Below are 25,989 nucleotides of genomic sequence, written 5' to 3' on the forward strand. Positions count from 1 at the left end.
CACACCAGAGCAGTAAGGATATAGAAGATTTAGGAACAACACCATCAATCAGATGAGCCTCAGTGCACGGCCAGAACACGCCACCCAATGGCTGCAGATTACGTATTCTTTCCAGTGCGCCATGATAAACCACATGCTGGGCCACAAAGCGATTCTCAATACATTTCAAAGAAGTGAAAACATGCAGAGTATGTTATCCAAACACAATTAAATTAAATCAGAAACCAGTAACAGAAAAATATCAAGAAATTCCTCAAATATATGTAATTAAGCTGTTAAATTGTGGGAGGAAAAAAAATACCTCTTAGACTCCATAAAACCTAGTAAACATAACCTCATTGCCCTGTACAAAAGCATCGTCTAAATTCTTGCTGTATCATGTTCATTATAACCAGGGGGGACAGGGACAGGATTTTCTTTCTTTCTTTCTTTCTTTCTTTTTTTTTTTTTTTTGAGACAGTCTCCCTCTGTTGCCTGGGCTAGAGTGCCATGGCGTCATCATAGCTCACAGCAACCTCAAACTCCTGGGCTCAAGCGATCCTCCTGCCTCAGCCTCCCAGAGTGCTAGGATTACAGGAGTGAGCCACCACGCCCCACCAACACATTTTAAACATATTATAATTATGTGTCATTTATATCAAATGGCAGATTCCATTCTAAGTAAGCAAAATTTATTTTTATCAATACTATAGTAGGACAAAATCTGCCAAGAATAAATTTGCAAAGCTAGAGAATTTACTATATAATTTACTATAATCTTTAGAGAAGTTCTATAAAGAGTATAATAAATTAGATAAAACTTTACACACTATAATTAAAGTCACTCCTGAGATATTGCTGCTTTTCATTTCCACATAAAAACTGATTTAATACATCTGCTCATGGTTTGAGGTCTTTCATTCGGGTGGCATTAAAAGGGGATTTGGGCCTGGTGAGGTGGCTCACGTCTGTAATCCTAGCACCTTGGGAGGCCAAGGTGGAAGGTTTGATTGAGGCCAGGAGTTTAAGATCAGCCTGAGCAAGAGCAAGAGGCCCTTCAAAAAAACAGAAAAAGTAGCCAGGTGTGGTGGCATGTGTCTGTCGTGGGGAGGCTGAGGCAGGAGGATCACTTGAGCCCAGGAGTTTGAGTCTGTGAGCTATGTTGATGCCACAGCACTCTACCTGGGCTACAGAGTGAGACTCTGTCTCAAAAAAAAAAAAAAAAAAAAGAGATTTGACTTGCTGAATTTTTTTCTGACCTTTTCCTCCTGCATTTCTAATGCTACACATTTCTTCTTCCCTAAAAATACAGTATGACAGAATTTTAATTTTGATGTCTGGCCTTTGCTTTGAGCACCATTTTGGAGTATGTGTTTCTGCAGATTGAGGAGGCAGTAGAGCTCATGGATTATGAATTAGAGATTAGTATTCTTTTGTTCAAATTCAGAGAAACTGATCCAATACAGAGAAACTGAATCGGAATATGACTTGGCTTTTTCATTCCATTGATCATCAAAAATCCCTAAAGATAAGTCTTTCATGTTTCAAAAGAAAAAGATGCATCATGTGAACCAGCGATGTTCGGTTCTATGACCACAATCGGCGGGAGGAAAAGGTCCCCTTACAGAAAGAATCACAGCAAAGACCTTCCAGGGACGCACACGTCAATATGATTTGCCAGCATCAGAATCAGGCCCCAGGAAGCCCTGTCCCCGCTGGTCACTCAGACAGATGAACCCTGGAACGGACGCAGATGTCAGCGTGCACAGTGAGTGGGAAGCCAGAGGTGAAGCCCACTCTCTCTCTTCCAGGTCCAACAACGTCAGATGCAAAGACACCTTTCTCCCGTGTCTCTTAGTGAAACTGACTACCTGGCAATAAACAAGGTATTTACTCTTAAAATCATAAATGATAAGTTAATATAAGAATGTGATTTGTTTTATATTTTTACTAACACCTTAGGGAAAAAAAAATTTTGTTCAGTGAGGAAAAGCTGAAATGAAATGACCTCAGGCCCTTTCCCCGTCGCAGAGCTCTCGCCTGGGCGAAGCTTGCTGTGAGCACCTTGGAGCAACGAATCCACTCGGTCCGCTCCCAACTGCCAGCTGTCTTTGTGGACGAGCAGGAGCCCTGGCTGCACACGCACGCGACCCAGAAGTCACCAGTGAGGCCTTTTAAATGAGAGTGGGGGGTCCCCACTGAGAAGGGGCAGAAAGGGACAGCTGTGGTGCCAGCCACGTTCTGTCTCCTCCCACCGCCTAGAGCAAGTGGGTTCACTGTGAGACACACCATCAAAGCTGCAACCTTATGATCTGTGCACTTTTCTTAGGAGGTTTTCAACTTAAAAAAAGGCCAATGTAAAAAGCAAATGTTTAAAACTGTAAAGATTACATGATTTAGGCTCCACGAAGTTCTGGATTCCTACCTTGCTCCGCACCCTATTCCCAGCACTTGGAATCGTGTCTGGCGCATAGAAAGGACTCAACGTACGTTCAAATGAATTACTGTTAGAAAAATAAAATCTGACTTATGTTCATTAGTTTGATTCAATCATTTCACAACGTGTATGTGTATCAAAACATCATGTTGTACACCATAAATATATGCAATTTTATTTGCCAATTGTACCATAATAAAACTGGCAAGGAGGAATAATAAAATCCTACCATGCAAAGATTGGAGGAGCTTACATAAATAAGCCAAGGTTCCCCTACCGCCCTCCGTGCCTCCAATCCTGCTTTTCAGAGAGACTTACTTTTTAGTGCTCTTCTCTTTTTGTTTACCTAGTGGTTCTTTTCACATCTCCAGGGATATACTTATATCTTTTTTGCTTGATTTAGGACACTGTGTTCCTTCCACAACAGAAGAGGACCCAGCTCACACTACTGCCACCTCCCACTCCTCCTCCTTCACATATAGTTATAATTAGTGGGAGCTTGAATCAATTTAGAACTCAAATATTGAATTTTATATACACTGTCTGTCTCAAGTTTGCCATTAATTTCTTTGGAGATTTAGGAATGTGAGAGACTGACTAACAATGAAATGATGCAACCCCAGAAACATCTGGATGCCAGGAAGAAACTACACTGGGACCAAAAATCATAACTCATCACCCGCAAAATGTTCAGTGCTTCACATTATCATATTGACAATCGAGAATCTGTTTCATACCTACTCACGTGCATTTTCCTTAAATTGCCCTATCTCGAGGCTGGGCGCGGTGGCTCACGCCTGTAATCCCAGCACTCTGGGAGGCCAAGGTGGGTGGATCGCTCGAGGTCAGGAGTTCGAGACCAGCCTGAGCAAGAGCGAGACCCCGTCTCTACTAAAAATAGAAAGAAATTATCTGGCCAACTAAAATATATATAGAAAAAATTAGCCGGGCATGGTGGCGCATGCCTGTAGTCCCAGCTACTCGGGAGGCTGAGGCAGGAGGATCGCTTGAGCCCAGGAGTTTGAGGTTGCTGTGAGCTAGGCTGACACCATGGCACTCTAGCCTGGGCAACAGAGCGAGACTCTGTCTCAAAAATAAATAAATAAATAAATAAAAATATTGCCCTATCTCAATATGGCAAGAAAATCTGAAGTCTTCCAATTAACACGATTATATCAAAGAAACAAATAATTTTAGAGGTAGATGCCCATTTAGTCCAATCCTCTCATTTCTTCACAGAGAGAAAAGGAGACCCAGAGAAGTTAATTAACTTGCCCAGAGCCATACAGTTTAATCAGCAGCACAGTCTCCTGATATCTTGTTTATTTACTTATTCATTCAGCAAACTTACCAGGTGCTTTGCAAATAAAAAGTAAATAAGACAAAATCCCTGCCCTCAAGATGTTGTTTTCTAGCGCACATAGAAGTCAGGAGACTCCAGAACGAGGGCACATAAGTCTTTCTGGAGAGGTCGGGGAGAAAAGAGAGAGGCGGGCGGGAGAAATGGTGGTGCCAGGGCTGAAGGCTGGGCACGCAGCAGGATGCTAGGGAGGAAAGGCACTCCTCACACGGGGCGAGCACAGGCAAAGGCATTCAGAGTGAGAAAACTGTGGATAAGGAACTGAAAGTTGACGTGGAGGATTTGAGATTAGGGGATGAGGGAGGAGCAAGGGTGGGAGGTGAGGTGCACGGGAATCGGCTTGTGAAGACACCCGAGAGTGACTTCAGAAATACAAAGAGAATGACATGATCAGGCTTGCAAAGCTGACCGTTATGCTAGAATGAAGACGGAACAGAAGCAAGAGACAATGTACCAGGAGACAATGCAACAGTAAGAGCTAGAAATTCAACGAGGAAGGGATGGACTCTGGAGAGGAGGAGGAGGCTGACTTGACAGAACTTGGTGATCAGCTGAAAGCGGAAGTGAGTGTGTAAGAAGGAAGGTGCCAGGTTTCTGGCGTGGGAAACCCGCCCAATGGGCCACAAGTGGGGCCAACAACCGCGTTTCCCTGATGGGGGTGCACCCTGGGGTTGGGGAGGATGACAGATTTAATACTGGCATTTTATGGGGACATCTATGCAAAGATGCTTAAGTGCTTCAGCAATAAAATTATTGTTTTCTGTGGCTTGCTTCGAATGACTGCACTCCTTCCATTTAACGGATATTTAGTACATATAGCACAGTTACTCCAAAAAATCACCCATCTATTTCAGCATAGGGTTGAACTGCCTCTCTGAACAATTCAGACCAACTCCTATTTGGCTATTACAGGTAGACTTTCTAATAGGAACAGGAAAGCTTCCCCACCCATCATAAAAAAGAACTGTAACTGCAGGGTAAATGATTGATAATGTAATGTTTTAAAAGAGTCAGGAAATATTTAAAAGTCTCCAAGGTGTGCTTGTTAAATTTGTTTAAATGTCTTAAGTGTGAAATTGGGTAAACACATGGAGAGAAACTATAAAGACAGGATGTCAAATGAATGCTAGCATATGGCATGAGAGCAAGAAAATACATTTAATTATTGTCAGATACCATGTTTTACTTTTAATTTTCCAGGTGCACTCATATTTGCTTAACTACAATTGACTTCTAACATGTTTTCAGAATGTGGGAAAAATGTACATTGTTTTCAATTTATCAAAAATAGGATGATCCACCGTGAAATGGTGGCAAAAATATTCTATCCAAGGGCAACCTCTCCAGCTCCTCTCATTATGATCCCTCCCTTTCTCAACCATGGGATATGGAATTTATCTTTTCCTCTGGAATTCTGATTCACTTTCTAGATTATTTCCTTTATCTTCACATTCAAGTCAATAATAAAGTTTGGGAATTAATTTTATAGAGAACTCTCTCCCTAAACCTTGCTCTGTGCTTTCATTGCCCTTTGTTTTGATCAAATCTTTCAAAGGACTCTTAGGTTTAAAAATACCCACACATACACAGATATAATACTTGGCATATATAGCTTCCTATGTATTCCCAGCATAATAAATGAGTGAATTAAATGAATAGGGTGTGGGACTGAATATATTTTTGGATCATTTTAATCAATCTTCTCCAAAAAGTATTTTCCTAGACTTTCTGATTCGTTTGAAATTAGCAGTGTGAGTGCTTTTAAAAAAAAAAAAAAAATCTTTCCTACTTCCTACATTTTATATTCAGTTTTCAGTTTTGATTTTATATATATTCCCTTAAGTACTTTCCTGAACTTCTAACAGAGCAAAAAAAACACTAAGTTTAATTTAATTTTTATTCCTAACTTCACACTTTTTCCCTCCTTCAAATTTCCTCTAGATGAACAGCCACCCATACTTCTTCCATCCTTCCATATCATCACCATTTTAATTTTATAAGTTGTAAAGATGCTTGTATTCTATGTAGAGCATTGTACTAGATCCCGTAAATTTTAAGAGTTTCTTCTCCTTTGGCTTCAGTACCAAGTCCACACTCTATTTAAAAGAAAAGATACTGAAGTTTATAAATTAAGTCTTAATGGTCAAACACCAATAAATGGTTAAACTCTACAAAATAAAAATATACCTAAGTTAAGAACTAGTAGATGAAGAAATTCGGCAAATATCAATAAAACATGAGTCAGGAATCTGTGTTAAAACATCCAAAAATAGTCATTTTCTCATTCCTAAAATTCTTGTCGTGGAAGGCATAGTTCCTAAGACAATTAAGTAATTTATTTTGATTATTTAAAAGAATTACAGGTTTGGGCATAGAACCAATAAAGAGGTTAATTATGTAGTCTGTCATCATTTTTAATTTTTCTTCTTTGCACACTTGATATATGGTAGAATTAATATCTGGAATAAACAAAGGATAGATATGCCTTAATACTAAAATATGGTATAATATGTTTAGTCCAAATCACATGATAAATAATAATAAAAATAATAATGTTTTGAAATAACTATTTTAACAAATAAAATTCATTAAAATAATCAAATTTTTTAAAATGTTAAACTCTTTCTATAGAGGTATGCTTAACTTTACGCAGGTGTTGTACTTTCTTTAGTTCAAATAAACAAAATGTAAATCTATTCTAGAAACGCTAGTGAGCCTCATTTATCAAAATGGCTCATCTCAAAAAAATCCAATAGCTTTATTTCCCAATATGAAATCTATGAGTTGTCCATACACTTTTGACTAGTATGGTAAGAACCAGGACAAAGTTTTATCTTTGTTTTGTTTGTTTTTCTTCATGCCTAGAAGCTGCAGATTGAACTGCTCATGTAGGAACAGAGCAAATTTATCTTTTTCTAGTAGACATCTCATAGGGGAGCCACAGGCAGAGTGCTTGGATTATTTTATTATTTTAACTAACAAACACTGCTGCTATTCACATTCAGAATACTTATCCACAATGATAGCTTTACAGTACACTTGTTACAAATGTAAACATTTAATTTCTTCCTCAGTTTGTTGCCAACTAAAAATATTATACATAGAAATTTTTGTAAGTATTCCATTAATTTTTTACACTTGAATGTATGTTTGCAAGAGACATGGAGAGAGGTCAGGGTCAGAACCAGCTTTAAGTGGGCGGCAAAGCAGAGTGGACTGAAGTGAACAGCAGCATCCAATAGAAAGGTTCTGTCTTCCCCTTAGGGATTCCTGGGGGCACAATGACACTGGGACCTCGGACGGGAACGTTGGCATTTTGCTCTTTTCTAGTCTGGATAGTACACTTCATTTCACAAATTTTGTCCACAAAGAATCAGTGGTTGGATTTAGAGTTTCAAGGTCAAATTTCTGAAAATGCTACAACTGAGAAATAATGAACAAACCCTGCCAGGATGAGGACCCAGGTTTTATAGTGTTACAAAATCATTAAAATAAGAAAATGGAAAGTACAGTAAACCCTGCTAACTGCCTGCTTGTTCCTGAGGTTTGCCATCTAGTAACTCTGAACAGTCACAGATTTATGGGTGATAAGTATTTCATTCTAGAGGTCATAACATATTTTGTTTTTACTTTTTGGTGGATTAATTTAGATAGGCATTAACAATCCTTGGATTACGAAGTAGTGCTTGTGGCATTGTTTCCTTTTTTGGAGATAGCAGTGTTGAAATTACAGTTTCAATGGAGTGTGAAGAAATTCTAATTTAGCCAAAAAGTTACATTTTTCACTTGTACAAGCATCTTTTATCATTTCAATTACTTTATTACTTTGCTTGACAAGTGCCTCTAAAACATTGAAACTAAAAAGCATTTTTTTTCTAGTTCATAAATTCTTTCACAGGAAATGCTCCCTTTCTGGAAGGCACTAGGCATTTTTTAATACATTACTTGCTAGTAAACTTCAAGTGCTCTTTAGATTAGAAAATAACATCTAGGAGCAAGAACTAAGTTTCTGGCTTCTTTCTTCCCAGAAGGTAAGGCAAAATAGTATAATTTTTGTTCCCTATAGAAGAAGGCAGCCCATCTAAAAAAAATTAATTCATTCATTCATTTAACAAGCAAAATGATAAACATCAGTTTTTTTTTTAACTTTTTTTATTTGTCACTATAGATTAGATATTATTTCTTTTTAGCTAGAACTATAAGATTTGATTCTTTCAAATAGCTTTTCCTTTCTATTTCATTTTGTATAAATTTGGCTCTTTTAAATAGTAAGTCGTGTAGAATATTTACATTCTTCTTTAAAACTCTGTAAGTCAAAATTTTTTCACAGTTAAAACAAAGAGTATCTACAGATAGTTTAAATCTATAAATACCTGTTGACAGTATGGGTCAAAATAAAAGCTAGTGATAAGGTTTTTGGCTTAATGGTAAAAGATAAATGAAATGTAATAAGCCAATTTGTAATGGATAATTAAACCATACATATCATTATTCTAATTTCAAAAACGGGCAACAAATTAAAAGATGCAGTTTGTTTTACTGGTAATTAAATCTGTGTTAATTACTACAGAAAACATAAGGAGAGAATAACAACTGATTTCTTTTTAAAATTTAAAATATAATATCTTTATAATTGATACTATAAATTAAACAAATATTTCATCCATAATCTATTCTCCTGAGGTTTCCATAATCTTTAACAAATCACATCTTATATTACTTTTATTTGCATAAAACTGTCAGGGTTTAAATCATTTGTGGTGAAGCAATGTGATTTTCACAACTTATTTTCTAAACTATTGGCTGATCTTCAAAGCCAGATTTACCAACCTCATAGGGAAATCTGAAAGACAGTATATTAATTTGTACCCAGGAACACTCTCTAATACAGTACAGACCAAAGATGTGAAGCCATTTAATCATCATGAAATGCTACCGCTTTTTTTCTTTTTTTCCTTCAACAGTTAGGCACTCATTAACGAAATATTACAAAGATAAGAGGCTTGGTTATGTCACCATAACTATTAACTGTACCAAATTATATGGTTTCAAACATTAACCTTTTTTGATAAAAAAAAAATCAGACAAGAAGCCAAACTGACTTGCAGGACTATGCCAAATTGTGCAAACTTTCCTCCCTCAGGCCGAGTATCTCTAGTCCTCTAAAACCCTCAGGGTCTCCTGAGCAGTGACAGAGTCAGTTCAAAGGGAGCTAGATGTTCCTGATGACTTGCTTGCTCACCTCCAAGAACACTCCAGGTGAGTTCAGCATTTAGGGAAGGTGCAAGAGATGCAAATGAGAATTAATTCCCAGGAAGCAGAGTAAATTGCTCTATGGCGGCTCACTGTCACCAACAAGCAATTATCAGTTAATGCTGATCAGACATAAATGTAGACGTGGGACCAGAACCCAAAGTGTCTCCTAGCACTAACATTCTATTCTTCCTTCTCCTTTTCTTCTATTACAATCGCTTACCTTATACAGTTCACACTGGAAACAGACAACCAAAAATCAACCAAATAAAACCACCCTCCTACTAAAAGTGTGACAAATTAATGAGAACTTTTACACAGCCATTGATGCACACACATCCATTTCTGCTAATGTGATTTCTGTTCCATCTGCAGACCAGAAGAGCACATCCAAACGTTTGCTGTACTGGTGAAACTGCAATATGGTGCCTCTCAGATACGCTTCCTACTGCATCAACGCCACGCTCAGGACAGCACCTGAGTCCCGAAGGTGAAATAGATGATACTTTGTGTACTTCATCAAAAATCCACACGACAACACAGGTAGAATTATTTTAACTTATTGCTTTAAAATGTCAAGTATTTTTCTTGCTTCTCTAGAGTTCAAACCAATTGAAGGTTATGAAGTAACCACTTCCCCCCAGAAAGCCAGAACTTTCACCTCTTTTGAACAGGGGAATACCTCTCATAAATTAGGTAAAAATAAGGGCTTACTGATTTAATGATACCCCAAGATCCATGTGGCTGCCAATTCCCTATCTAGATCCATCTACCACAGTGAGCGACCCCTGAAAGCCAAGGCAGTAACTCACCTCATCAGCTATCTAGAAGCCTAAGAGTGTAGTAAAAACAACCTGCATGAATATGTCTCTCACACTAGCTCCAATTTCTTTCAAGGAACAACAAGAGAAATGTAAGGCATATGATCACTAAATCCAAAATTCTGCGTATTTCAGACTGATTGAGCTTTAACCAACTGCAACTCAAGCATCACAGATGATCTTGTTTAAGAGGTAGAAGTAAAAAGGAAGTGCAAAGATCAAAGCAGGGCTTACAAAGAGGAACAACTATTTTTGTATGTATACTCCAGTATTTACTAACTGGGTTTGAAAAACAGGGGGGTATACTCTGCTCAAGTGAGTGCCAACTGCAGAACCTATGATAAAATTGAAATTTCAAAACAAAGATAATAGATTTTCAGATCGCCACCAACTCATAATAGGACTATACTATTTCCTTTAAAAAGTCTTTCAAACAGTTTAGAAATGGTTTGCTTTTCACAGCAAGCAGTATATCAGTTCCAGCATTAAAGCTACATATAATCAGCTGTAGCTGATTATTCAAGTTTGTATTCAAGTTTGTCCAGTAGCTACAGCCCAGGAAGACATTTTATCTGAACAAGGGCGGGCAGTTAGGAGTTGGCTGGCATATCAATATGAATGAATAGTTTCAGATTTCATATTTCCATTTATCATATATATATATTTTTTCATTTTAGCAATTCAATTACATGATAAATGTTAAATGCTATAGGAAACAAATATCTTTTTATTTCCTGTCTCCCCTAGTTCATAAGCTCAAAAAAGTACTTTGCTTTAAATTATTTACATAATTTCTGTAATGCATCAAACAGTAAAGAGATTCATCTCCAGGAAGCACACTATTAAAATCAGGAACACATCATACTTCAGCTAAGAGCTTTAATTAAATTTTCCTTTTAAAGTTTTAACAAACACTAATGCAGTTTAAACTGCTCAAGAATATTCAGTTGAGGAATTCTGCTAGAAAAATACCGAACATGGGGATCTTTAAAACAAAATCTTTAGTATTTACCAAAGATCATCCCTTTGTAGAAGAATATTTTGATGCCAGAACTATTAAATGTTTTAGTAATGCCATTGAGCTTTATAAGAAAGTCTTTTCGAGTTAAATATGGTTATTTCGCAATCTGCAATGCTGAAAACCTCTACTTAAGTTCATGAAAATTTCTTAAATCTTCATAATCAAATCCTGCATCAGGTCCCATTTCATTTTCAGGACAGACCCATCAATCAGGGTAAACACCTAAACTGGTGTCTATTTTAAAAGACCGTCTAAAAACTGACATTTAGGATAGGCATGGTTTCTATCATTTTTGTTTTAGAGGTCATGCACCAGGCATGGTGCCATTGTTCGAGAGTTTTACGTAATCAAGTGTCCAAAAAGTGCTCTAAGTAGGTAATTTCTTTTCTCTCTCCAATGCCAGGCCCTGTGGACTATCGAGCCCACTTTATTTTTTGAAAAGGAACGTCCGAGTCCTACAGCAGGTGACTATATTGTGTCTCTCTCGCGTGTGTGCGTGAGAGACAGAGAGAGAGAGAGAGAAGCGGGGGCTGCTTCTAGAAGTCGAGACGGAGGCGCGGGCTCTCCCGTCCAGTTCTGCGGAGCCGGGAGGGCTTTCCCAGCCCAGGGGACTGACAGGCACTTCTGCTTTCGCTTCGCGGGACGCCCTTGGGTGAAATCTGGCTCTGCACTGCGCCAACCGCCTTCGCTCTGCCCCCCGCTACGCGGGCACCTCCACCCCTCGCCGCCCCTCCGCAGGGGCTGGGAGTGGGGACAAAAAAATAAAAAAGTTTGCAAGAGTTCCCCTCGGATCCGCCTTCCCGCCGGGAGGGACGCGAGGACAAACAGCCGCGCGGGCAGCCGCGGCCCTCCGGCCGGCCAGCCGCTGCGAAGTCCGGATGTGCCCCTCTCGCTGTCGCCAATTCCATGTGGCTCCCCACCACTGTCAGCCTCCTCCCGCGGTCTCGCCCCGCGGCCGGCGCGGGAATGAGGAAGTCCAGCGGGGCTGGAAAGGGGGGCTGGGAGGGGTGCGAAGCGTCCCCGGCGGGGCCCCCGCTTGCCCGAGTCCGGCTTACCGTGGTGGCGGCGAGCGCGCGTCCGGCCTCCGGGGCGGTGCGGGCCTGCGGGCTGCGGAAGGAAGAGGCGGCAGCCGGCCGGAGCCCGAGCGGGCCGGGTGCGGGTCGGGCGGGGCCGAGCGGGACGGCGGGCCGGCCGGGCCGAGCCGGTCAGCGCCGCGCCATGTCCGCGGCGCGGGCGAGGGAGGCGCGGGGCGCGCGGTGGCCGGGCGGCTCCGGCCTCGGCCGCGCGGGGCTCCCGGGGCGGGGCGGCGGCGTGCAGGCCGAGCGCGGCGGCGGCTGGAGGCCCGACCGACGGGAAGGACAGGGGAAGCTGTCAGCGCGTCGCCGGGCCGCTCCGGTGGCGAAACCTCCTCTTCCTGCCCGGCTCGCTGGTGCACTTCTCTGTCTTTCTCTCTCGCTCACTCTCTCACTTCCTGGCTGGAAATTCCCACTGACGTCGAGAGGGCAGACAGACAGACGGACACACGCGCGCGCGCAGCGGGGGCGGGAGGTGGGGTCGCCGCCGGGGGTGGGGGAAGCCCGCTCTGCTGGGGGCGCCCTGCGCCCTCGCCGCCGCCCCCGCTCGCAGGCCCCTCCAGGGCGCCGGGCGAGGGCGCGTCAGGCGGCCGGGACGCCGCGGTCCCCTGCGGGGCTCCCGCTGTCCGAGGGCTGGGGCGGCGCCTGCGGGGCCTAGTGGGCGCGGGGGCGGCCGCGGGGGCGGTGGCTGCGCCGCGTGGAGCCGGGTGGCCCGACCCCTGCGGGCAGGCCCGAGAGGCTGGAGGCAGGAGGGGCCGGCGTGGGTCCAGGCATGCCAGATACAAAAATAAATCTCATCTGTAGAGTCCATGTAACTGTCTCGGTGACACTCCAGTCTCGTCACGGATTAAACTAGAATCTCAGTGTCAGAACCGACTTCTGTCAATTGCAGTATGGACATCTGCTGGTTTGGGGGAAGCCTTAAATCTCCCGGTCATAGGACAGTTACTCGGAACTTTCATCCGCGGGGCATCGCCAGGCCTTTGTGATACCCACGGTGGATGGTGCCGGCTTGGGGTCACAGCTCATGAACAAATACTGATATGGCAGAGGCGAGTTTTCTTTTTTCTGCAGAGACGCCTCCGGGCCCGCAGACAGGGCCTCCCGGTGACCGCGGTTCGCTGGCATTTGAGCTGCACGAGCCGCTGGGCACGGTACCAGGCACGCGCTGGGGATACCCTGGGGTAGCTTCGCTCCCCAGATGAAAAATCGAGCTGAAATAGATATTGTAGAGCTTGCTTCACTACTGAGTCCAGTAACAATTACAAACTTAACTCTAAAGCATCAGTAGTCAGGTGATCATGAGGCGACTTTCCATGGTGTTTGGATTGTCCTCGTCCTTTCGTGCTCACTCCCCGCCCCCTCCCCCGTGAGGTTATGAGAACCCTCTTGGTGGAATGTTTGGCAGAGAAACAGAGGTCCGCTTGATTGGGTATTAGGGGAGTCTGTAAAGCGACCTTGGGACCCCCCAACAATCTACCTTCAAGCCATGTCCTCAGCTCCCAGAGGCTGTTTGAACAGCTGGGATTCCAAGGATTCATAAAGATTGAAGACAATGACTTTTTAGAAATTGCGTTATTATTTATGGGACAGTATTAGAAATTTTGCTAAGATTATGTGTTAGTAGGTTGATATATGGTTTATGTAAAACGATGTTTGCCATTGACACGAGTGTAAAGTCTGCAGGCTCCCGTGACACAATGACGCACCAGGGGACGAGTCCCCGCCACCCCCGTGAGCACGCACTCCCACTTCGCTCTGCAGGCCGGCAGCCCCGCTGCCAAAAGAACAAACGGGATGGTTCCAAGAGTACAGCCAGTGTGACATATTTGGGGAACAAAAGTTGAAGAGTGTCAGTTAGTGAAAAGGATTAAATTAAATTTCAAACTTAAAATGAACTTAAAATTGAAGGCAGGGTGTTGAGCAAGTGTGTGAGTTTCCTAGAGTTGCTGTAACAAAGTCTCACAAACTGGGTGGCTTGAAATGATAGGAGTTTACTCTGTCACAGTTCTAGAGGCCAGAATTCTGAAATTATGGTGTCATCAAGGCCATGTTCCCTCTGAAGGCTCTAGGGAAGAATCCTTTGCCTCCTCCTAGCTTCTGGTGCTCCTGCAGTCCTTGACATTCCTTGGCTTGCCTGCGTCCCTCCAATCAGTGCCCTGGTTGCACGGCCTTCTTCCCTGTGTTTCTTCTGTGTCTCCTGTATGTCTCTACGTCCAAATCTCCCTCTCTGGATCACTTGAGCTCGGAAGTTCGAGACCAGCGTGAGCAAGAGTGAGACCTTGTCTCTACTAAAAACAGAAAAAGTTAGTCCGGCATGGTGGCGCATGCCTGTAGTCCCAGCTACTTGGGAGGCTGAGGCAGGAGGATCGCTTGAGCCCAGGAGTTTGAGGTTGCTGTGAGCGAGGCTGACACCACGGCACTCTAGCCTGGGCAACAGAGTGAGACTCTGTCTCAAAAAAATAAATAAATAAAAATAAAAAAAATAATCTCCCCTTTCTCTTACTAAGACACCAATCACGGGATTCAGAGCCCACCCTAATCCAATATGACCACATCGAAACTTGATTACATTTGCAAAGACCCTATTTCCAAAAAAGGTCATGTTCCTGTGGTTAGGACTTGAACATATCTTTTTGAGGGGCGCAGTTCAATGCACTACAGTAGGCAAAACTATAAAAGCTCCTAGTTTACTCTTTTGGGGTCTCCAGTTAACCTTCCTGTATTCCTGCTTTGTCATCTAACGTTTTCTCTATACTCTGTACAAACCTGCTTCCAGGAATATTTTTTACAAATTCACCTGCCCTAAGATGTCAGAAGGCATTTACCATTACCAGGTTGCGAAGAAAAAAAAAAATGTCTACATGTGGAATTTCAGGCCTCAGTATTGTGGAAAAGGCAGGTTGTATTGTATTTGTCACTTGTCTTAATCTGTTTAGTGTTGCTGTGAGAGAATACTCAAGACTGGGTAGTTTATAAAGAAAAGAGGTTTATTAGGTTCTGCAGAGGGTACAAGAAGCATGGCACCTGCAATACATCTGGTGAAAGCCTCAGGCTGCTTCCACTAGGGATAGCAGGCGAGGGGAATCGGCATGTGCAGTGATCACAAGGTGAGAGAGGAAGCAAGAGAGAAAGGAGGGAGGTGCCAGGCTCTTGTGAACAACCAGCTCTCACAGGAAATAATACAGTGAGAACTCACTCACACTCCCGCCCAGGGGGAGCATTAACCTGTTCTTGAGGGATCAGCTTCTGTGACCCAAACACCTGCCACCAGGCCCACCTGCAACATTAAGGATAAAGTTTCAACATGACGTTTGGAGGAGACAGGTATGCAAACCAAACCATCACTAAATCTTTGAGAGCACACGGATTTCCCTTCTCATGAAGTTGATTGTTGCAAACGCTGGTGTGCAGAGAATTCTGAGGTCGCGATTGTATAGTGTGACATTGATAGTAGGACTTGACACAGTGTGTGAAAGGGATTCACAAGTACATACTCAGACACACCAGAGCCGTGCAAACTCTAAGACCTATGTTAAGACTAGAGCAGGAGGGAATTCTATTTCTGTAAAAGGTACAACTTGCTTTGGGTCATGAAGGCACCTCAACATTCTTAGAAACGCAGGTCACATCTGTTAGCTATGGAAGCCAAGATGAAATGGAAAGACCTTGCTAGACTCATGAATCAGACTTGAGCTGGAGTCCTAGCTTTGCCTGAAATTATCTGTGTAAATTTTACCAATAGTTTGTCTGAGCTTCAATTTCTTTACCTGTGCAATAAGCATACCATTATAGCTCATATTATAAGCTATGCAATAGCTTTATGTAATGTTTTGCATTATATATGTTGTGTATATATGTTACTATATATGTTGTATTTTGTATATATGTGTGTTACATATATGTTATGTTATGTTTATATACAACAACTATATGTTACATTATAACAACCCTAACTCATAGTTCTAGAGACTAAAGGGAGATATAAAGAATGCAAAAGGTCTATACAAGTGTAAACTGTAATGACAAGAAAAAAGATTTGAAAATAATTTCCTCATTGGCTTAGGAGACATAAACGCATGCGCTGTTGACCACTAGGGCATATCTTCATCATTGTCGCATATCTCCCTGTTGATGGTGGAGTATTTCATTTCATCTCCATTAAAACACTTGCCACGTTCTGTCTTGTGCTTACACAGTTAGCAGGTCTCATGGAAAGGGCACTCAATTAGCATATATGGGTGGTTACAAAAGAAAAAAGAAGACACAATCTCTACTCCTAACGTAAAGTCAGGAAGAATGGCCCCTTATATAAAAGCCAGGACAAAAGTGATTTGTACAATAAATTATATCACCAAGAGTGAACCTAGCAAACGCTGGCAAAGAAATCATCTTCCTCATACAGAGAATTCAGAATTTTATTCCCTTGGCAACGAAAACACACTGAAATGGAGACATCAATAAATACGACAGGAGAATGCCACTGGTCTTACAGATACGGGCATCTTGGTGTCGGCCCAAATGAATATTTATGTGCTGCCGTCACTGCCTTCAAAGAGTTTGTAAAACACAGAGGAGGGCGTGTAATTACGGCGCTAGACAGAGCAGAGCGAAGCCTTTCGTGGTGGTGTCCTCCAATACTCAGGCGTGAGTAGGGACAGACACCGCAGGGCTGGGAGTATCGCCTGGTGGTTAAGGCCCCAGGCTGGGGATGCAGCGCTACCTTCAGACCTGAAACCACAGCTGACTGTGCCCTCCGCAGAAAACAATCCCTCCTGCTCTGCCCTGAGTAGCTGCGGGACTCTGAACAAGGACAGAACCCTTCCAAGCCTCCTTCGCCTCATCTGTAAAATGGGATGATATTAATGCCCACTTCATAGTGGTCTCGTAAAAGTCGAATGAGATAATATATGTGGAGCACTTACTAGATTCCAGATGCTCAGGAAACCCTCATTTATGCTGATTATTATTCGTTGTACTGTTGTATCCCAGAGGAAGAGCTTGATATTTAGGCGGCATTTAGTGGATGTTAGAATGGCGCAAATGACGGCAAAATGATCAGGACAAAGAAAGACAGATGGATGAGTAGGAGTGAGACTTAAAGACAGGAAGTGTGGGTTTAAAATGTCGTTTGTAGCAAAAAGACTAAGGAAGTGGAATTGTATATTGTAATAATTAATGTAAGAAAATTCTAGATCTGTTCCCAGATGCCCAGTAGCCAACTTTTTTGGGTCTACTATCACCTCTCTAAAGCACATCTATAATACTTAAAATATATTCCATAAATAATATAGCAATGTTCTAAAAGATGCTATTCTTTTCCTTAAAAATGTAAATTAAAGGGCTGACAAAAACAGGGGAAATACATATTCCATATTCTATGGCACCACTTAGATGCAAGGGATCCAGGAAATACAGTTGTGCTGGTTGTTTAGGAGGAGAAAATAGATTGAGTGAGCATATGGTTAATATCTGCTACATGTATGAACTTATTTGATTCTCAAACAATCATATAAAGTAGGTCATTATAATCCCCATTTTCATACATGAGAAGTTGAATAATTTTCAGAAGGTTCCATAACTAGTAAATAGCAGGAGAGTCAGGATTTGAACTCAGTTGATTTGGCCCCAGTGTCCATGCTGTTAACCATGACACTAAACCACTAGCCAGTGATACGAAAAGGAGGATGCAAAAGATTTTTTAGAACATATGGTCAACATGACCTGCTTATAGATTACATGTGCAATTTAAGTGAGAAGAAGACTCATAGATAGCTGAGTTTTCTAGTCTGAATGATTAGAATGGCAACACTATCACCGAGAAAAAAAATCTGTGGGAATTATGACGCATTCAGTTCTAGACATGTTGACTATGAGGGACTCAGGAAGACGTCCACATGGAAATGGCTAATATGCAACTGGACACGCAGGCCTGATGCTCAGAGTGACATGGGGCTGGATGTCGAAATCTAGAACCAACTGCAAAGGTGCAGTAGTTGTCGTGAGAGTTTTTCTAAAACCTTAGTGACAAAGGAGTTAGGAGAGAAGAGGGCCCAGGACAGAAACTCAATGAATGACTTTATTTTGGGGGGGATATATATATATATATATATAGAGAGAGAGAGAGAGAGAGAGAGAGAAATGCTTACAGACTCTTGAGGCCATCAAAAGTAGGAGGAAGGTGTGGAAAACCAGAAAGAGAAAGTTTGAAGGGCGAGAGAGTAAGAGTGCTTAACAGCGTTAGGGAACCGCAGTTGCCAAAGGGTGAGGATGAGAAGAAACAGCTGACTTTGGGGACACTCCCAAGCATGCCACAGGGGACGGCTGTGCAGCTAAGGGCAGAAACAAGTCCACGCTCTGCTCGCCCTGCTCACTCTGGGAAGAAAAGGGAACTCGATTAACTCCGACGGCATCGACAGCAGTCGGGGTCCTACCTTGCTCTTTCAGAGTAGTTTCAACACAGTAATACGAGCCGAGAATCAGATCGCAGGAGGCTGACGGGTGAGCAGGAAGTGAGGAAAGTGGGGCGATAAACCCAGAAGAATCTCACCAGGGGTTGGGAGTGAGGAGGGAGGAAAAAGAAGTTAGTGTGACTCTTCATTTATTTGACTAGCATTTATGGAGTGGCGGGTTAAAGCAAGTCTGGAAAGGTGCAGAGACAGTTTAATGACTTCCCAGTTAATCAGAGAAAGATTAAGGAAGGAGCAAGGTGCCAGAGGGAAGCAGCGGGTGTGTGGAGCTGTCATCTAGGTGCAGGGACACATGTGAGTCACCGGAGGAAGAGCACAGGGAAGAGGAGCCCTGGGGCGGGGAAGACGGGCTGTGGTCATCAGCTGAAATGCACTAACCCAGACGTGGGAGTAACTACTAGAGAGGGTGGGAGTTTCCTACGGTTGCCCCCACCAAACCTCAGACCGGGCCCCTTAAACAACCGACATGTGTTTTCTCACAGTTCTGAAGGCTGGAAGTCCAGGAACAACGGGTCAGCAGGGTTGGTTTCTTCCGAGGCCGCTCTCCTTGGCTTGCAGACGGCCATGTCCTCCCCGTGTCCTCACGGGCTGGCCCCTCTGTGCGTGTCTGTGTCCAGATCTCCTCTTCTTACAAAGACGCTGGTCACATTCCATCAGGACCCATCCCCAAACTTCATTTTTACTTACCTCTTTAGAGACCCTATCTTTAAATACAGTTACATTCTGACAGTTACATTCCGATGTACAAAATTCTACACATGAATTTTGGGGAACACAATTCAGTCCATGTAGAGGGGTATATTTTACTGATTTGCATGAAGGCATGGAACTAGAAGGCTAACTCATCCCAGTTTTCCTGGCACCCTCTTGGTTTTAGCACAGGAAACCCTCAGTCCCCATGAACCTGGGTGCTTGATCAGGCTACATGAAGCCAACAACATTGTTCTGAGTAAAATCAGACTAGCTAATGGCCGTCCCATTGAGACAGTTGCCAGTTACTGGTTTTTGTGGAGGGTCCTTTTGTCTTTTGGAAGATTCTCTCTATCTGGCAGTCAAATCTATTCATAAATGACGTCTGATGCTTATACATACATTTTAATAGGATAAATATGCCTTTGCATGCATATATCTCCTGATAAGTCTTCTAGAAATCTGAAATTATATATGGTAATAATAATATCTGTTATAATAGGTCTCCATTCATCATCTCAGCAGCAAGACTTTTAAGGAGAACACTGTCAGGACTTGTTGAATTGCAAATTCAAGCAATGCTGCTTATCTGTTGACTATTTTGCTGTTTCAGCAATTTTAAAAACCTTCAGATTCAGTATGACTTAAACTTACACTCAGTGCATGTAAAAAATTTATTTTATCAACACTTATATAGTCTTAGCTAAACTTTTCTGTGCGTGTGTGTGTGAGTGTGTGTGTACATACATGAGAAAGTATTTTACCCTAATATAATTCTTCTTACTTAGGCAGTAAATGAAAATATTAAAGAAATGTGTAATTTCTTAGAATAGAGAAAAATGACACGTTTCCCTTATAGTAAATTATACAGTTTTTTTAAACCTTTTTTTCATGGAATCAATATTTTCTTTTGCAAGATGTTTTAGCTCTTAAATCATTAACTTTGCTGGAAGCCAATTTTTAGAATTATAGATACCGTAATAGAGGTAGAAAGACATTTCAAGAGCTTAAAATCCAACTTTATACCCAAAGCAGTTCTTTATCCAAGAGCCTGTGAATAATTCCAGTGACTGACTTAAAAGTTTATCATGTCGTACGTGATCTTTCCCATTATTGAAGAGGCCACTGTGAAAGGTTATTCTCACGTGGAGGCCAGAGCTGTTTCTTTGTAACTCGTGCTGTTGTTTCCATTTCTGCCCCATAGAGTAACAAAGAGTTTTATTCCTTATTTACAAAACAGTCCTTTAAACATTTAAAGATACGTGTTAATACCTCTCTGAATTTCCAAGCTCAACGTTTCACCTGTCACTCACTGTCACCAGATGAGTGCTGGGGGTTTTACCTACTTTTAAGTCTTCACAATAATCCTGTTATTCCCATTTCCCAGATGAGGAAACTAAAATCTGAGAAGCTAAGCAATTTGCCCGAAGTCCCAAGGAACAGAGTAGAAATAAAAATTCAGGTTGCCTGACTAAAGCAGAAGTCTAATTTTGGAGCGAGAGGTAGTAGGGAGAGCAAGGCGGCTGTTGCTGTTCGTGAGCACCTTAGAGACCCCCGGCACTCCCAGCGTCACTGCTATCTCTACCCCGATGGAAACACAATGCAGGACTAGTCCTAGGCTTAGCGCGTGCCTGGGAGTATCATCCGAGGCCTAGATAGGCCCAAAGCACGTGCAGAGAGAACGGATCACCTGCATTAAATGAGCAGGGGTTAGACAGAGGGGTGGGGATCAAGCCCGCAGGCTCTGAGGTCAGCGTGCAGGAGTCTGAAACCTACTCCTTGACTTCCTAGCTTCACGACTGACCTCCCTAAGCCTCACTCTCCTTAAAAATGGGGCTGTTTCATAAAAATTAAATCCACGCAATGTACTTAGACGTCAAAGCCCAACAAATGTTAGCTATAATCTGAGGAACCTGTATTTATTAGTACTCCTCAGTCATTTCCATCAGTCATTGCATTTTAGCTATTAATATTTCAGACAGGAGGGAAATCCTGCCAGAAACACAAGGCATTATTACCTATTTTTTTAAATGACTTTTTTTAGTTCTAGTGTCAATCATATATTTAGCTGGTAACCTCTTAATCTTCAGTTATATCTTCGTAAGTGAATTTATTGCTTTTTAAAAAAGTTTTCATCTGACTCTTCCAACAGTTCTATTCAGCGAAACACCTGCTTGAAGTGTCCGCCTTGGTTTTCCTCTCTGGCTTGCTCGTCCTACTGGGGCGAGCTGTTATTTTCCATTTCCTGCTCAGACCTCAGGCCCTGCACGTACTGACCTATAATTACAGGCTGAGTAGTTAGGGTCTTTTCTGCAGGGGCGAACCTACCAAGCGGAAAGTTTTTGCTCTCATGGGCTGGCAGTGAACCAACTGGCGCCTGTGAACACCCAGCTGAAGCTGCGGAAGAAAGTCTCTCGCCTCCTGCTCACTCTGCATGCGAGCGAGGACTCTTGCCCTGGGAGCTGGGAGCGAATCGCCTCTTCCATAGCACTTGTCACCACCTGGATTGGGCCAGCTTTCCCAAGAACACACATAAACAAGCGTGTGTACCTTTTTCCCGAGGGATTCGTAGGTTTCCTGGGGCCAGCTTTCACTGGCGCCATGAAATTCGGACCTTTGTTTTAGGCCTCTCTTTGACAGGGCCTCCCCCAAACCAAGAAGAGTGAGAGTGTCTTTTTCCTTTCAGAGATCCTGGCGCATGTGACCTCAAGTGCACCCTTCGGCTGCCCCTGCTTACCTCTCCCACTGTTTTCCTGTTTGGACAGGTAGTTCAAAGGAGATTGCGGGGGATGGGGGCCGGGGGCGGCGGCTCACACCTGTAATCCCAGCACTCTGGGAGGCCGAGGCAGGAGGATTGTTTGAGCTCAGGAGTTCGAGACCAGCCTGATCAAGAGCAAGACCCCGTCTCTACTAAAAATAGAAAGAAAGTATCTGGACAGCTAAAAATATATATAGAAAAAATTAGCCGGGCATGGTGGAACATGCCTGTAGTCCCAGCTACTCGGGAGGCTGAGACAGGAGGATCTCTTGAGGTCAGGAGTTCGAGACCAGACTGAGCAAGAGCAAGACCCCCGTCTCTACTAAAAATAGAAAGCAATTAGGTGGACAATGAAAAATATATAGAAAAAATTAGCCGGGCATGGTGGCACATGCCTATAGTCCCAGCTACGTGGGAGGCTGAGGCAGGAGGATCACTTGAGCCCAGGAGTTTGAGGTTGCTGTGAGCAAGGCTGATGCCACGGCACTCACTCTAGCCCGGGCAACAGAGCGAGACTCTGTCTCAAACAAAAAAAAAAAAAAGGAGACTCGGGGGGCGGGGGGGAGGGAAGTTCAGGGATGTGAACTGCATTGCCCCTGTCCTCACAGTGCCCTTTGAATCACTTGTCCACTCCTGGGGACAGGAGACAGACATGTATGAAGAGGGCTACGCCAGTGGTTTGCTAAGGGCAAACTGAGGCACTGTCATCAAAAGAAGGAAGAAAGGAGGATGGAGGAGTATAAATAGCAGATATCCCCTCTACTGGAACAGCTGCAAGACTTCCACCCCGTACATACAGACAGACACACAGATCAGCTTTACGGATGTACATATCACTAGATACGCAGATCAGTTTTCTTTGGAATTAAATTCCAGGAATTGAGTTTTATTCTGACGGCATATTATAAATTGTTAGTATGATTCTCAGATGAGAATATACTTACCCTGGTTACGATGCTTTTCACTGCAAGATGTAGAATCCTGACTCAAAATGATATCATTAGGTCACATGCTTGAAAATCCTTAGATAAAGTGAATTTCAAATCAAATGCAGTCAAGACTTTGGCTGTCTTCCCCTCAGAGGTGTCTTTTTTTCTGTCTCTGTGTTAACAGTTTCCTCACGCTGACTTTCCTTTTGGTCCCTGACTTTCTTCTTCACATTGGGACAGAGGGAAAAAGGGGAGAGAGGGAAAGTTATTTTTGACATATGCATACACCCATGAAACCATCACCACAATAAAAATCCTTACCATACATATCACCAGAAAAGTTTTGTCATGGCCTTCTGCGTTCCTTATTTCTGCAGCCTGAACTCACAAGCAACCACTGATCTGCTTTCTGTCATTCTAGATTAGTTTGCATTTTCCAGAGTTTCGTATAAATGCAATCATACAGTTTGTGCTCTTTTTTATCTGACTTCTCGCATTCAGCATGATTACCTCGAGACGCCTCCGTGTGTGTTGTGTGTTTCAGTGGTTCATCCCTTCTACAGCAGAGTAGGGTTCCACTGTATGGACACGCCGCGATTTGTTTATCCATTGCCCTTTGATGGACATTTGAGTTGTTTCCAGCTTGGCGCTATATAAATAAAGCTACCAAAACATTTGTGTGCAACTGTGTACACACATACTTTCTTTTCTCATGACAAATACCTAGCAGTGAAATGGCTGGAGCATATAGTTGGCATATGTATAACTTTTTAAGAAACTGCCAAGCTGTTCTCCTAAAGAGATTATATTATTTTACATCCCCACCAGCACCATATGAGAGTTCTAGCTTCACTATACATTTGCAATATTTGTTATGATCAGTTTTTAAAAAATGTAATCATTCTAATTGGTACGTGTAGTGGTATCTCCTTGTGATTTACTTTGCTTTACCCTAATGTCTAATGAGGAGGAGCATATTTTCATATACTTACTTGCCATTTGGTGAAATGCATGTTCAAATATTTTGTTCATTTTTAGTGAGTTGTTTTCTTATTGTTGATTTTGAGAGTTCATTTTATGATTTGGATAAGTCTTTTATCAAATACATAATTTGCAAATAAAAGCGGTCCTCGGGTTACCAATGAGAAACATTCCTGAGAACTGGCTTTAGGTCAACTTTGTATATAACTCGGATCCCTCATGAACAACGCATATAAGGTAATACTACTCCTACTATAATGGCTTATATGTGGCAATAATAATACAGTATGATACTGTAATAATAATAATACTCCTGTACTGTAATTAGTTCCAGAAATTATTGTGCTCTTTTTTTTTAAATTCAAACAAACAGAACATAAAAACAAACTCATACAAAAAGTTTAGATAGGAGATAGAAATTTCAAAAAGGAATATTAAAAGTTAACCCTCACCTCATATTGCATCAGTGTCTTGCTTACGGGGAGGGGCGTTTTCGAGGCAGGAAGGCAGCTGACATTAATCAAGAGATGATGGAGACGGTGTCAGAGAGGAAGGAGCTGGTGCTGGAGACTCGGGATTTGCTTCTGTCGCTGGAGGACGGGAGCTGACCCCTGAAGTCGGCTTCTTGAAAAAGGCATCGGGGTGTTTGCGCAGCCTTTTCCTATTTTTCATCGGAAATTGCCATGTAGCAGCTGATGTTCTCACCACACGGTAAACCTTTTCAAACTGCCCAGTGTTAGGATCTTGCTCCTCAAGCTTAGCAAATCCTGCTTCCATGAGACAAAAAGCTTCAGCTAGTTCTTTTGGCCACAGCCAACTTCCTTGGCTCTGGATCTCCCGATTCTTTGTGCTCTTGTGTTTCTATCAGCTGCTTCTCTCTCTGTCCATGAGACTAGCAGCTAGCGTCAAGATGCTGCGCCAACGAACTGCTTACCCACACGGCTTTATTTACATGAGCAGAAGACACTAGTCCCCGAATTCTTACTTTAATTATTTAAATATAAATTATCCTTAAGAGGAGCCTTGGAAGCCCATTGGTCAGTATGGGATGCCGTAAGTCGTGTCGTCTATAACCCAGGGATTGCCTGTATTTTATTCTAGTCTGTGGCTAGTTTTTTCATCCCTTTTGAAGAGGCTTTAATTTTCATGAAGTGTAATTTACTAGTTTTTTACTGCATTGTGGTTTCAGAGTTGTATCCAAGAACTCTTTGCCTAACTCACACTCCCAAAGATTTTCTCCTATGTTTTCTTCTAGAACTTAAAAAGTTTGAGGACTTAAATTCAGATCTATGATGTATTTTAAGTTAAGCTTTGCATAGGGTGGTGCAAGATATGGATTTAAGTTTTTTCCTTCTTGAATATTGATATCCAAGTGTTCCAACCCATGTGCTGAAAAGAATAACCTTTGTCCACTAACTTGCCAGTGCAAATTATTAAAAATCAGTTGTCCCTGTGTGTCTGGACTCTCTTTTGTTCCATTGATCTTTTTCTTTCTATATGATAATACCACACTTTTTTGATGACCATAGCCTTACACTAAGTCTTGAAATCAGGTAGTGTTAGCTCTCCAACTTTGTTCACTTTTTCAAAGTTGTTTTGGCTATTCTGGGTTTTATAACCAGCTCATCAGTGTCTACAATAGGTATGTTAGAGTTTTGATTTGGATTGCATTAAATCTCTAGGTCAATTTGGGCAGAATTGGCATCAGAACAAAGAGTCTTTCGTCCCATGAGCAAGGTATATGTCTCCATTAATTTAGATATCTTTTAAGTTTTCTAAGCAGTGTTTTATAGTCTTCAGAGGTTAGGACTTTCACATCTTTTGTCAGATTTTTTCGCAAGTATTTATATGTTTAATGCTATGTTAATAGCATTTTAAAATGTTAATGTTTATTTTCAATTTTTCATTGTATGTAGAAATACAATTGATTTTTATTGATTGATCTTGTATCTTGCTACTTTGATAAACTCACTTATTAATTTTCATTGGTTTTTTTCCCCATAGATTCTATTGGATTTTCTACATAGATGATCATATAATCTGTGAATAAAAACAGTTTTACTTCTTTTTTAACCTGAATGCTTTTTGTTTATGTTTCTTGCCTGCACTGATTGGAATCACTGGCACAATGTTGAATGGAAGTGCTGAGAGCAGACATCCTTGTCTTATTCCTGATTTTCAGGGAAAAAAAATCCAGTTTTTTGAATGAATCTTGCA

General features: G+C 42.1%; 1 protein-coding gene across 3 annotated transcripts in view; it reads right to left on the minus strand.

The window, feature by feature from the left end:
- NFKB1 (nuclear factor kappa B subunit 1) overlaps positions 1-12,289 on the minus strand; it is a 116,937-nt gene extending 104,648 nt beyond the window's left edge. For 2 of the 3 annotated variants that reach the window (XM_069485601.1, XM_069485602.1), the window contains exon 1: positions 11,927-12,079. The gene's annotated coding sequence lies outside the window, so the exon portion shown is untranslated. Of the gene's footprint in view, positions 1-11,926 lie in introns of all 3 variants that reach the window. The other variant, XM_069485603.1, reaches the window with a different exon arrangement.
- Positions 12,290-25,989: the final 13,700 nt, after the last annotated feature.

Source organism: Eulemur rufifrons, chromosome 13 (assembly GCF_041146395.1).
Source record: "Eulemur rufifrons isolate Redbay chromosome 13, OSU_ERuf_1, whole genome shotgun sequence".
Lineage (NCBI taxonomy): Eukaryota > Metazoa > Chordata > Mammalia > Primates > Lemuridae > Eulemur > Eulemur rufifrons.